This window comes from Armigeres subalbatus, chromosome 2, assembly GCF_024139115.2.
Source record: "Armigeres subalbatus isolate Guangzhou_Male chromosome 2, GZ_Asu_2, whole genome shotgun sequence".
Lineage (NCBI taxonomy): Eukaryota > Metazoa > Arthropoda > Insecta > Diptera > Culicidae > Armigeres > Armigeres subalbatus.
Window position 1 is genome coordinate 267,090,408 of NC_085140.1, and position 14,149 is coordinate 267,104,556.

At 39.4% G+C, this 14,149-nt stretch overlaps 1 protein-coding gene across 6 annotated transcripts in view; it reads left to right on the forward strand.

Annotated features, from left to right (window-relative positions):
* The window catches only part of LOC134212198 (voltage-dependent calcium channel subunit alpha-2/delta-3), a 230,429-nt gene that overhangs the window by 116,123 nt on the left and 100,157 nt on the right, over positions 1 to 14,149 (forward strand). The gene's annotated exons all lie outside the window — the stretch shown is intronic.

Here is a 14,149-nt window from a genome sequence, read left to right on the forward strand (position 1 = left end):
ATTCTTAGAATACCCTCTTTGAAGGAATTTTTGAAGTCATTTCCGGAGGATTTTCCGAAGGATTCCCTGAATGAATTTTTGATGGAATGTCTGAAGCTATTTCTGGATGAACTTGCGAAGAATTTTCTGGAGGTATTTCCTAAAGAATTTTCAAGTAATTCACGAGAAAAAAAAAAATGCCTGTAACAAAATTTACAAGAAATTTTAATTCTAGAAATTTGAAACGTTTCGAATATTTCGTAGAGTTTTTTTTCATTGAATAACTAAACGTTTCCAAGATGATGAAATACAATTAAAATAATGAACTTAATACAATTAAACTTAAGAAATATTAAAAACAAAATTAATATTTCGTAATAGGGTTTTGAAGCTACATATCTGATTAACTGATTAATCACTCAACTGATTTACTCCTTATATATAGTTTTGTACTACTGACGCCAAATTATCAATGAACCGATTACGCTAAAATTACTGCCCCACCCATCCCTGGACTCTGCCTCCGCCCGTGTCGTTCTGATGACTACGACGATGGAATTTGTTGTTTCAAATCTTTTCAATATTAAAATAAAAACGTATTTTGCAATACTTGTTACTTGTTTGAATTGATTATTTTGCTATACCTATGACACGTTTGTTTTTACCTGCAAATTAATGTAAAGCAACTGAAAAAACCTGGAAAAATCGGAGAATTTTGTTTTCACAGATGAGATGATAAAGAACATTCGTTGATATGTAGGATTATCTTTGGATCTGGATTCATACTGATAAGCAATCTGATCGTCGGAGCTTCTTCAATCATCTATGTAACTGTCCATTAAGAATACACATTAAAAAACTCGAAAGAATTTACTCATAATTCTTGCAGTGCAAATTTAATATAGAACAGTCCTAACTATGTTAAGAAAATTATTTTGAACTTTTTAGCGGAATGTATTCACTTGTTATAAGACGAGTTTGTTTAATTCCACCACTTGATTGTACCTTGACAGATACGTATTTCGACCTCAACAGTAAGGTCGTCTTCAGTGTCTCGTACTTGACTACCTACATATCTGACTACGACTGATACGTATCTGTCAAGCTACAATCAAATGGTGGAATTAAATGGGATGGTACAAACTCGTCTTATTACAAGTGAGTCCTAACTATGTCAATGCACTATGGTCCAGGATTCAGATTTACGCGGAAAGATGCATTTTACGCCAAAACTATATTTTTTAGAAAAAACTGTTGTTCTACAAAATTGTTCGAAATAGTAAGGCCATCATTATGGTTCTATCAAAAAATAGAGTGGCCCATCATATAAAAAAATAGAAAATATTTTTTTTATTCCTCAGAATATTGACATGTTATGTTCTACAAAGTTGTAGCGCAGCTTATTCCAATCAATTTTGCTAAAAAACTTTTTCTGTAGCTCTTAAGTTGGCTGATTTAGAGCAATTTTACCTAATTGCATTAGGGTGTACCTCAAAAAAACTGTATTTTTGATCTACTTTTTTTGTTTTACATTTCTCGAAAAAGTCGTCTTCAGGTGACTTTTAGAGGTCAAAAAAATGCAACTTTTGATGGGTAAATACGCTCAATATCTTTTTCCGATCAAAAGTTATAATCGTTTTTCTGTCAAAATTACATTTTTTTCATAAGTTGTTATCTCCGGTTAGGGCAGACCAAAAAAATATGTTCACACGGCATCTGAAAGAGAAATTAATATTCTTTATTATGTCAAAAAATTTAGGATATGTCATTTTTATATCTCAAGTTTCACCAAGTTTACTAAAATCATGTTTTTTCAAATAAATTAATATAACTCGAAAACGGAAGAAGATACAGACTATATTTTTATAGCAAAACACGCATTTTAAAAAGCCTCAAAAGTTTTTAGAAGGTGACATCCGTGAAAAATAAAAAATGAAATGAGCAGATTATAAATATTCTTTTTTGAGGGACACCCTAATCCTGGTAAGTAAAATTACTCTAAACAAGTGAGCTTAAGAGCTACATAAAAAGTTTATATAGCAAAGTTGATGGGAAAAAGCTGCGCTACAACTTTGTAGAACATTTTATGTCAATTTTCCGCAAAATAAAAAAAATAAAATTTCACATTTTTATAAAATGGCCCACCCTATTTTTCAGTAACTCTATAATAAGGGCCCAAGTATCCAGAACAACTTTGTGAACAAATTTCGTTTCTTAAAAGTATGCTTCAGACTGAAAATGCATCTTTTCTCGCAAATCTTGCAATACGATGATAATGATAAAATTTATAAAAAGTGTTTAAGCTGTAGATTTTTCATTTTTCATTTCTCACGAATATCATCTTCTGAAGACTTTTGGGGCGTTTTAAAACGCGTGTTTTGCTATAAGAATATTGTCTGTATCTTCTTCCGTTGTCGAGTTATATCAATTTATTTGAAAAAACATGATTTTAGTAAAATTGATATAACTTGAGATAAAAAAATAACATATCCCCAATTTTTTGACATAATAAAGAATATTAATTTCTCTTTCAAATGCTGTGTAAATATATTTTTTTGGTCTGCCCTAACCGGAGATATCAACTTATGAAAAAAATGTAATTTTGACAGAAAAACGATTATAACTTTTGATCGGAAATAGATATTGAGCATATTCACCCATCAAAAGTTGCATTTTTTTGAGCTCTAAAAGTCACCTGAAGACGACTTTTTCGAGAAATGTAAAACAAAAAAAGTAGATCAAAAATACAGTTTTTTTGAGGTACACCCTAATCCAATTAGGTAAAATTGATCTAAATCAGCCAACTTAAGAGCTACAGAAAAAGTTTTTTAGCAAAATTGGTTGGAATAAGCAACGCTACAACATTTGTAGAACATAACATGTCAATATTCTGGGAAATAAAAAAATATTTTCTAATTTTTTTTTTTTATATGATGGGCCACCCTATTTTTTGGTAGAACCATAATGATGGCCTTACTATTTCGAACAATTTTGTAGAACAACAGTTTTTTCTGAAAAATATAGTTTTGGCGTAAAATGCATCATTCCGCGTAAATCTAAATCCTGGACCATAGTGCAATGTTAAACGATTGACTTCTCTGTGACAACGAAATGGTTAAACCGTAGAAGAATACTGATGGAGTTGTCCTATCTTTCTATTGGATTTTGCTTGTCAATCAAAAGTCCGAACATTTTATTACTGTATTCTCGAAATTTTGTAGATTTTAATAGCAATGATTTTTGTCTCATTGAATTTATTTTATCTCTGCTTATTTTTTCCGAAATTCCTGCCACCTACAGCTTCAATAAGAAACCAACCCGGACACGTTAGCGCTCGACGCCTTAAAAAGTTCGTGCATGCGTCTTCCACTTTAGAATCAATTAATCATCATCTGTCACATAAAACGGCAAATCTTCAACTCGTGCACAAAAGCTTTTCTCCATAAACCTTCTCCACCCCTTTTGCACCCCTTTCGGGTGATATGATGTGCGTCGACATGACAGATTGGAAACAAGACTCGAGAGACTTGCGGCAAGGTCCGAATCTGCCACAGCGCGTTCGCAGTCTGTCAGTTAGTCAGCCAGCAGTAGCAGCAGCAGCAGCAGTGGCGATGGCATTCGTCGCGTCGTCGTATTCGGTCAGCAGCCCAGCCCTGATCAGCACGTCCACGACACGACGACGTCAGTAAGAGTCACATTTTCGCATTAAGTTTTGTGCCAAAGTGGGCAAGGAGGACACTTTATTTGACACGTTTCACGACGAGACGAAGTTTGGGGTGTCACTCTGCGTTGACGAAGTGGAAAAGTTCTATAGGAAAGTCGGTCGTCGTTTTGTTCCTGGTTTTGTCGGGGCGAGTTTGTCAGTCAGCCGAGTTGGCATTATCCTGCACATCCGGGTTGCCCCCAGGATGATGGGATGGTACCCTTTGGAATTATGCTTACGTATTGTCTAATCATAAATAATTCCCATGTATCGCATTTGGTTTTGGGTAAGTCGACAAGAATTAATTCACGTGGGGAATTTCTCCGGGAAAAATATTTCCTTTGTCGTACATTAGGTAGATACAAATAACGACAGTGCGAATAACGAGCCATTTTATAAAAATCGTAAAAAATGTAGAATTTGGTGGTTGGTGCCCTTTATGAATGCGATAGGTTTGAATACCGATTGATTTACATGGTGCTATGCGATTCCGAAGAACCACGTATAACCACGAGGATTTTTGCCTTTCTCGTATACTAAGTATACGTAAAGGCTATATGTTCGCCTAAAAAGCGAACTTTTTATAGGAGGCTCGGGGACCCATAGTGTTATACATATACCGATCGATTCAGCTCGACGAATTGAGGTGATGTCTGTTTGTATGTGTGTGTATGTGCGCAAACAGTATAGTACATATATCGATTTACTCGCAATAAATTAAATTCGGCGAGGAATCCTGTCCCATTGATATTGAATATTGGCCAGGTCGGAATATGGGTTTAGAAGTAATGGCCGAAATACTTTTTTATACACAAAATGCGTGAAAATTCTAGCTCACTTTTCTGATACTTTTCCTTAACAGATTAGTTTGCAATAAGTTGCATTCGATGCAGATTTTTTCCCCATTGTTTCTTAATGAAAATTTTGGCTCAGAAACTATGACCAGAATGCGATTTTTTTTACGCAAAATGCATATCAAAAACTCATTAATTTTTTCGGCACGATAAGATAACTCAACCTAATTATTCGGAAGTTGTCTTTAACGGGGAGTCCTATTTCATTGTTTCTTCTTGAAAATGGTTCAAATCGAACTATCGGCTCAGAATATAAGGTTTTTTTTTATTCGCGAGATGCTTTTCTAAAACTTCCCATTTTGATAGACGTTCGAACCTCTTCAAAGAGTTGGGCAGTCAATAATGGGAATGGTCTGAAATTTTAACAGAGCAACCTTTGATTTTGAAGAAAAAAGTTGAGCCTTAACCATCCCGTCTGCATCAGTGATTCGGACATAGATAAACACCATAAGTTCAACTTCTACCGCTGCGCTGCCGGAATGATTACGCATCTTTCGATTTCGCGCTCGAGTACCTAGTGGAGCTGGCAATTTCCCTTATCCGGTTTGTCGAAGGCTATCCGGCTCGAAGGACCAGAATGTTTGGGGGTGGTTCAATTACCTTCTAGCTCAGCTCAGCGCGATATGTTCTGTCCTCAACATCGAACTGGACTTGTTGAGGAATAAATTATGATGTACCGGATTTGGAAACTTTATTATGTACGTTTTACTCGGCAACCTGGTAGATGTAGACTGATATGATGCTCTGCGAGCGTTGTCAAGGTAGATATCTTCGTTAGTCCTTCATCCATGCGATCAGAACAGAGATGGACGGGAATGACGATGATGATTATCGTGGGGCATCGAAATTCGCACACTTAAGCAACTCAGTATGATACAGGAGCACGAAGGCCTCTATTTTCAAAGTGTTGACCATTTACACATTAGAAATTACTAAAAATTAATATAAAAACCCAGGCAAAACCCAGATTAATCCACCTAGCGTTGGTGGTGCCTTTATTTTATTTATTTATTTATTTATTTAATGTGTTTATCAACAGGCATCTTACAGCCCAAATGATTTTATATAATGCTATTCAAACTAATACTAAAGCGTACAGGCTCTTAATGGTTCAACAAGTTACAAAATAAACGAAAAGTAGAACTATGTACGAAGAGCAAACAAATTGGAAAACCTTCGTCTAAGATTAGAACGACTAACACTAAAGTCGAACACTGAAGCCACTCTGTTGAAGATCCTTTGCAATCCAGTAATCGCACCGTGCATGCTGTACGTTGGTGCGTTGGAAAGGTAAACGGAGCATAAGGTTATTTCTCAAAGACCGAGGGGCAACGTTAATGTTCACATGCCCAAGAATCGTTGGACAGTCTAAGCGACTTTGAAGAGCGTCGGCGATGAACAAAGCCCTCGCCGTATTCCTACGCACGTACAGGGGCTCCAGATGTATTAGTTGGCAACGATCGTGGTAACTCGGCTGATGAACAGGGTTTCTCCATGGTAATTTGCGTAGTGCGCAAAAACCTGCGTTGTACCGACTCGATTCTCTCAACGCCATTGTTGTAGTTTGAGCTCCAGACTTCAGAACAGTATTCTAAGATGGAGCGCGATAAAGAGCAGTATAACGCTTTCAGGCAGTAGAAGATGCATCCGAGAGATCGAGAAGCTTTAGCTACAACATACGATACATGCTGTTTCAATGTGAGTTGGGAATCCAAGATAACTCCCAGATCCTTAATATTGTCCACGCGTACGATATCTGCGTTCAACAAACGGTAGCTGAAGTGAATCGGATTTTTTTCCGCGAAAAGGAAATTACTGAACATTTCTTCGGGTGTACCATCATACGGTTGAGTCTGCACCAATCAGCGAACAATTCAAGCTGCTGTTGGAGAAAGCAACAATCTTCTGTTGAGCGAATTAGACAAAACATCTTGAGGTCGTCAGCGAATGACAATCGTGGCCTTCAAAGCTAGATGCACGTCATTGAAGTACAATAGAAACAGGAATGGACCCAATTGGCTACCTTGAGGTATCCCTGATGTTGAAATAAAGCTGGGAGCCTGGTTATCTCCTATGATAACCGCGGTCTTGCAGTCTGTGAGGAATGAACGAAACCATAGTAGAAAGCCACCGTTAATGCCGAACTAGTTCAATTTTGCAATCACAATGTCGTGATTCACTTTATCGAATGCAGCGGCCAGGTCCGTGTAAATCACATCAGTCTGCACACATTGTACCATTCTATTAGTTATATAGGAAGTCAGGCAGAGCAAATTAGTAGCTGTCGATCGCCCAGACGTGGAGCCACGATGGTCGTTACTGAGAAACGGTTTGTAATGGATCTCAAGTGGTTTCAAAATATCCAGCTGCGAATAATTTGGAAACAGCGTCTAACGAAGTGATCCCGCGGTAGTTATTGATATCGCGTTTGTTGCCCTTCTTGTGAACCGGAAACATGTTCGCAGTTTTCCAGCAAGCAGGAAAAATACCACTATTTATTGATGCTTGGAAGAGAAGAAGTATCGGGGTCACCAGAACGTCCAAATGTCTTTTCAGTAGAACCGAGGAAAACCGTCGGGTCCCGGAGAGAAGCTACATTTAAGCCGAGAAGAAGCACTGATAACCATCGTTGCATCAATGTCGAAGGCGCCAAGAGTTTGGTTGACGGTCGGAGCAGTAATCGCAGCGTTCTCAATTTCCACGGCTGTTAGTACCTCGTTTGAGAACACGCTCGAAAACTTCTCGGAAAAGAGCGAACAAATGTCCTGGGTCGTAGATGCCGTGTTGTCATTGAGCGTCATGGAGGAAGGTAATCCAGATTCCTTGCGTTGCTCGTTGACGTATTGCCAGAAGCGCTTAGGATGCGATTTGAGGTTGCGTTGAATATTAAGCTGATATCGAGAGAGACACTCCTTACTGGCTCGCTTGTACTCATAATTGAGCCTAACATAATGGTTGCGCAGTGAGACTAAACGATGCTTGGAAAACTGCCGTAAAGCAGCTTTTTTAGTAGTTTTCAACCGTCGCAGCGAGCTGGAGTACCATGGAGGACTAACTATCTTACGACAAACTTTCTTTGGAACATGTTGATCAATGACGTACGCCAAGACATTGCAAAAGTTTGCGCTCCGATATTCATCTTCTAGGTCAGGATGTTACGCCAATCGATGGATGACAGTAGCTCAGTGATGTTATGATGGTCGGCTTTGCGGAAATCGAAAGATACGGATTCATAAGAGGTATTGAAATCATGCGTCAATCCGAGGTTGACCACGACGAGCAGCGGCGGATGGTGTGCCACTGATTTTACTAGCGGTGCAGGTGCAATCAGTGAAGATGTGGCTGTGCTATGATCACTGATGAAGCAGAGATCAAGGTGACGATTATTCTCGTTGGCGATGGAACTAACTTGAACTAATGCTGCTGAACTATAACTATCGAGAAGCTTTACCGCTCCGGTGTGTAGAGAAGAATGATCTGTGTCTGGATAGAGATAGCCGTTGGGTGAAGTTATCCACGTTACGCTTGGTAGATTAAAATCTATGCTTTCATCAAGAGCAGTTGCTATTTCTAGAATATTAAAAGCGAACTGCAGTGAGCTTCAACATATTCTGTATCCCGGACTCAGTCAGGTGGGATATATAGCGCACACAAAAACAGTTTACGGTCACTAAGTTCGATCGTTATCCAAACCTGCTCGAGGCAGTCCACGATGATTTTTCGACAGCTTTTGCTTTAAGACTAGAATTCACGGCAATCAGTACACCGCCACCTATTGTTTTACGACAGTTGTTGGAATTTCGATCGCATCGAAAAACCTCGTAAGCAGGATCAAATATCTGGCTGGAAAGCGTGTCATCATTCAGCCAAGTCTCAACGAGAACTATGATATCGAAGCACTGATCAGATGCTGCAAGGCGGTAATCCTCGACCATGGAATTAAAGCCGCCCACGTTTTGGTAGTAAAGCAGCAGTCGTTCATGTGGCTTCTGGATCGGATGTGTGGAACTGCAAGCGGCGGATGAATCAATACGGGAATAATGCGAAACATTGGGGTACTTGCCTGCGCGAGGATTTTGGAAGACCTCCTCACCGACACCATACGCATGACCAGGACGGCTGCAGGTCGTTGACGGAAAGGGCTCGACTGCGATGGGTGGCTTAGAGGCTTCCATAGAGCTTGCGGCAAGTGTGCGTCCCGGTGACTCGATGCATACAGTACGGTTAGATTCGTCCGAAAAAAGTTGACTGGAAGTCGTAGATATTTCAAAACACGAAGTGTTCGAGAAAGAATTGTACTTGCCCGAATTTGGATTTTGGAAGTCCTCTTCACCGACCCCAAACACAGGACTGGGACGGCCGCTGGTCGTCGGCTGGAACGGCTCGACTGTGATGGCTGTGATAGGCTTCGAGCAGTCGTGTGTCCCAGTTTCCAAAGATGGTTTATTGAGGTGGAATGAAACGGTGGCTGGACGACTATTTGGTTATGGATGGTTTAGCTGGAAGTCGTAGATATTTCAGGACACGAAAAGTTCGAATAAGAAAGGTACTTGCCCGTGTTAGGATTTTGGAAGACCTCTTCACCGACCCCAAACACAGGACCGGGACGGCTGCTGGTCGTTGACTGGAATGGCTCGACTGTGATGGGGGTCCGAGGCTTCCATTAGACTTTGGGCGATCGTGCGTCCCAGTTTCCAACGATGGATGGGTGATGCTGTAATTCTTATTGTAGATTCGGCAGGCGAGTGGCTGATCCGTTTTTTTGATTAGGTGCAAAAGGTCGGACACTGATGCCATCGGGCCAATACCAGGCATCACCGATCACACTTGTGACCGATTTGCAGACCGATACTTTAAACGAAACGAAAGAGAGATCGTCTATGTTCTTGCCGCGAGGGACAAGCTTTGTAACGGTGACTAGAGAAGCATCGACGTTGGAAATCTCAATGACATACTTTTTTACTTCCTCAACTTCCTGGTCAGGAGCAAACGGAGTTACGTAGAAGGATTCGATATCACTCGGGGCTTGATCTTTGTTAGCCACTTTTAGCGGAATACTGCATGAACCGCCGCGAAAACCGTTTTCCTTAGTGGCGTCAATGGGAACGGAACGATTTATGCTTCTAGCAGCAGGTGGTACTTTACTTATTGGTCCTTTCTTTTCAGTTGGAGCGGCTGGAGTAGAAACTGTTGTATGGGCTGTATTCCTGCTGAATCCAGAACTGGTTGATGGTTTCTCGATTATCTGCACACGCTTATTGGTCCCAACAACAAACTTATCCGGAATATTGGCGATGGAAGTGTTCACTTCATCCAGGACTTCGAAGAAGGAAGTGTCATCGCACGACCTAGAGCGGTTCACATGATCTTCCGTGGTATCATCCAAATTTATTTCGTCAATACGTTGCGAAAAATTATCATTAGGAAGTGAACTGAATGACGTCTTCGTTTGCTGTGGGGTGCAATATAAAGTTCTATTTATTTTGCGAAGATTTTCCCCATAACTTCCGAGGCGCGTGTCCATGGAATCCGTACGAATGAGCAGCTCACGCAAAGCTTTCATGATTGTTTTTTCTCTATCGTACACGGCAGGATCGAAATTCAACCGACAAGTGTCGCAAAACCAGTACATGCCGATTTTAGCACACCAAGAGCAATAATGCGTTTTGGTGATCCCCACGCAAGCGTAATGGAAAATTTTTCCACATGATCCGCTGCAATTAATTGCACTTCCAAGTCAACGCATTAGCGCAAGATTGGCAGCAATCCATTTCTTGTTGAGTGGAAACGTATGAGAGTGTTGATAAGCTGCGCCTTTCGGTATGCCGCAACCGTAACGTACAATTTAGCTTCAGCAAATTACCGGCAGATGTCGCTTAGCTCTAAAAAATTTTGCGTAGGTGGTAGTAGAGTCCTACAAGAAGAGTAACGTCATGTGCCACGTTTGACAGGTCTCCTGCTCGTTTGGAACGCGCATTTGTATGGAACTGACAGACGATTCTGTTCCAATTCTGACACTTGACGACACTGTTATTATAGTCACTGTAGGTGGTAGTAGTGGGTTGTTTTGGTGAACAATCACTAACGAACTAGCAGACCGTATTCACACGTTTGGTTCACAACACAGCGAATAAATAACACTAGTCACACGAAGCACAACACAAAACGGGTTGGGACAAAGGAAAATCGCGAATTAACGTCAATGGCAAATGGAATAAAAACGTTATCACGAATGACGAGAGACCGTAAACATATTAATCGAACGGCAGTGTTGCCAGATGTTGGGATATTTTCATGGCAATAACGGAAGAATCTTTCGAATTTCGCCTGAAAAATTTGATGAACTTCTCCAGATTTTTTTAAAAGTTTTCCCAAAATATTCATTTGGAATTTATTTTCGGGTTTCCCACGAGAGCTACTTTCAAGTTTCGAGAATTCTTTGGAATTACCAACAGAAGCTCTTTTAAATTCCAAAAGAAAATTGTTTGGAATTTTGCAGGAAATTCGTCGGAATTTACATAAGAAATTCTTCAGAATTTTCACGACAAATTGTTCCAAATTTGTACCGGAAAATGTTCGAAATATTCATGGAAAGTTCCTGTTGAGTATTTTTCAAAATTTATACAGAAAATTCTTCATAATTGTAGAATAGTGCGGCTAATGAGTATTTTGACGTTGGCTTGCTCTGTCTAGAATGATCAGGAGGGCAAGTTTGGCATGTTCAACGTTAAAACAGAGAATTCTTCAAAATATCCATGGGAGAAGAATGGGATTTCTAAGGATTTTTTGGGACGCGATTTTTTTTTTGTGTGGAGTTATCGGACCGTTGAGCTTGAAAACGATGGCAAAGTCGATGATAGCTGCATTGCGCTGCCTAATCAGATGCACTTCTATTGCATCTGGTGTCGACTGACAACTGTTTGACGTCTTGAATGCGTTGCATTTATCGAACGGCATTCGCTAACTGAAACGTAAACATGTTGCAGTTATCTTACGACAAGTGTATTGTCCATATAATATTCTTGGGAAATTGGCTGCAAGCAAAATACGACCGAACAGGTAATTTGGCCGGAAAAGTCGTTTTCCCTAATAGATTTGGCCGTTTGGCCGAAATGGTCATTTGGCAAAATAGGTCATCAGCCCAAAAATGCCGTTTGGCTGAAATGTTCGTTAACAGAATGGGCTATTTCACCGAAAAGGTCGTTTGGCCCAACGAGTCATACGGCCAACTGGTTATTACTGAATGGATAATATGGTCAAAAAAGGTGGGTTTGTGCAAATGATATTTAAAGCGAAATGGCCTTTTTGTCAAACGACCATTTGACAAAATTTCGTAACCTCTCTAATTTTTTAGTCGATACTGGCCTTTGAGCCAAAATTCATCTTACCAAATCCTATTAAGACGAATTAAATGTGTATCCGAAAATGTTATCAGGTCAAAAATGGTTTGTCCGAAAATGTAGTTTGGCCGAAAACGACATACAGTTGAAAGGAACATTCGACCGAACTGGTAATTTGACCAAAATAGTTGTTTGCCCTAACAGGTCATTTGACTGAAAATTCCGTTCGGCCGAAACAGTCGTTTGACCGAATAGATCATTTGATCAAAACTACAATTTGGTAAGAATGGTCTATGGCAGAAAGAGCCATTTGGCCTAAAAATGTTCTTTCTGCAAAACAACCATTTCGGAAAAAAAGCGTTTTTCGCCAAATAACCCGGCAAAACGGCTTTTTGGAAAAATTATCAATTTAATCGAAAGGCACTTTTCGGCAGAAAATGCCAATTGGCTGAAATGGTTGTTTTGCAGAAAGGATATTTTTGGGCCAAATGACTCTTTCTGCCAAAGACCATTCTTACCAAATTGCATTTTTGGTTGAATGATCTATTCGGCCAAACGGCCGAACGGAATTTTCAGTGAAATGGCCTGTTGAGGCAAACAACTTTGTCGGTCAAATTACCAGTTCGGCCAAATGTTCATTTCGGCTGTATGTCGCTTTCGGCCAAACTACATCATCAAACCATTTTCGACCTGAAAACAGTGACAGATAAAAGTTCAGTTTATCGGCGGTTTTTAACCTGGGGTACATTTGCAGTTCTCAGGGGGTACTCACAACAGAAACGCGTAATGGCGGATGTTGTACTTAAAATACCGGCGTCATCTTGCGACATATGCTGTGCGGCCCTCGTGTCCGCTCTCCTTGATATCTTGATTGAACTGAGGATTAGAGTCCAGCCCGTCGGTTGCATGATTTTGATGCTTGCGATGCATAGTCTCGGTGCCCCTAGCTATTCATAGATAAATTTTAATTGCAGCTAAAAATCAAAATTTCCCAGCGTAACTTCAACATGGTTTATTGTGTAGCACATCGCGGTATTAAATCAATATTTCTATCAGAGTTCAGATAAGAGAATCTTCATATACATATTTAGTTGATATCTAGCTATTTAATTCTTGAAATTTCTACCAGAATTCTTTTATTTTTATTTTTTTATTTCTTCCAAAAATAAAGATGTCAACAGATAAGGTAAATTATTTAAAATTTCGATACTTTCTAAGTATTTTGATAGCTAGAATCCCAGAAGAATTATGTCTAAATATTCATCCAAAACATAGATTCAAGTTTCAAACGTTATAAAATCTAGACACAAATCTTAAACATTAAATACAAAAAAAATATATATACCGAGTCTGAACGAAAACCCGCGAATAAATTTGAAAATTGAGTACTTGTCATAATTTTCTTATCTAAATCGAGCTTGTTTTTATTTTCAGGACAACGGAAACCTTTATGGATAGAAATCAAATGAAAATTCAATAGTCATTGTTTCCTATAACCTCCCATTCGCATTTCTACGTATTCAAATTATTCAATTGGAGGGTATTTCAGTTAGAGTACGAGTTCTCTGCAAAAATAACTAGGGGTACCAAAAACAATGTCATAGCTTGAAGGGGTACCACACGACAAAAGGTTTAGAACCGCTGGTCTAGAGAATATCCAAAACGATCAATTTAGCCGAACGACACTTTCGGCCGACTGTCCATTTCGGCGCTTTCTGCCAAACGACGATTTCGACCAAAGGGCATATTCGGCCAACCGAATTTTTCAGCTAATGAACTGTTTGACCAAATGACATTTTTAGCCGAATAACTTCAAGCTAGATAGTCGACCGAATGGTCTATTTAGTCTAACGACATATTCGACCAAACAATTTGTGGTCTTCGGCCAAATGGCTTCTGCCGAACGACCCTTTTTCGTTCAAAAATTCAATTTCAACGAGAAATTCTTTGGATTTCAACAGGAAATCCTTCGCAATTTCCACACGAGTTTTTTTTTGTTATTTCGGAGAGTTTATAGAAATTTTAACAAGAAATGGTAAATATGGAATTTTTAAGAAAATTATAGGTATTTTCACGAAAAAATCTCTGGAGTTTTAACGTGATGTTAAAGGTCAATGGGTCAATCAAGAAATTCTACGGAAAATCCATTGAGCCTTCGGAATTTCCTTTGAAAATTCTGCGGACCTTTTCAAATTTAAATCGCCGTGGAAAATTATAGATCAAACCAAAAACTGTCGGGGGCAACACTCGTGCGGTGGGCAAGTCTCCCAAAA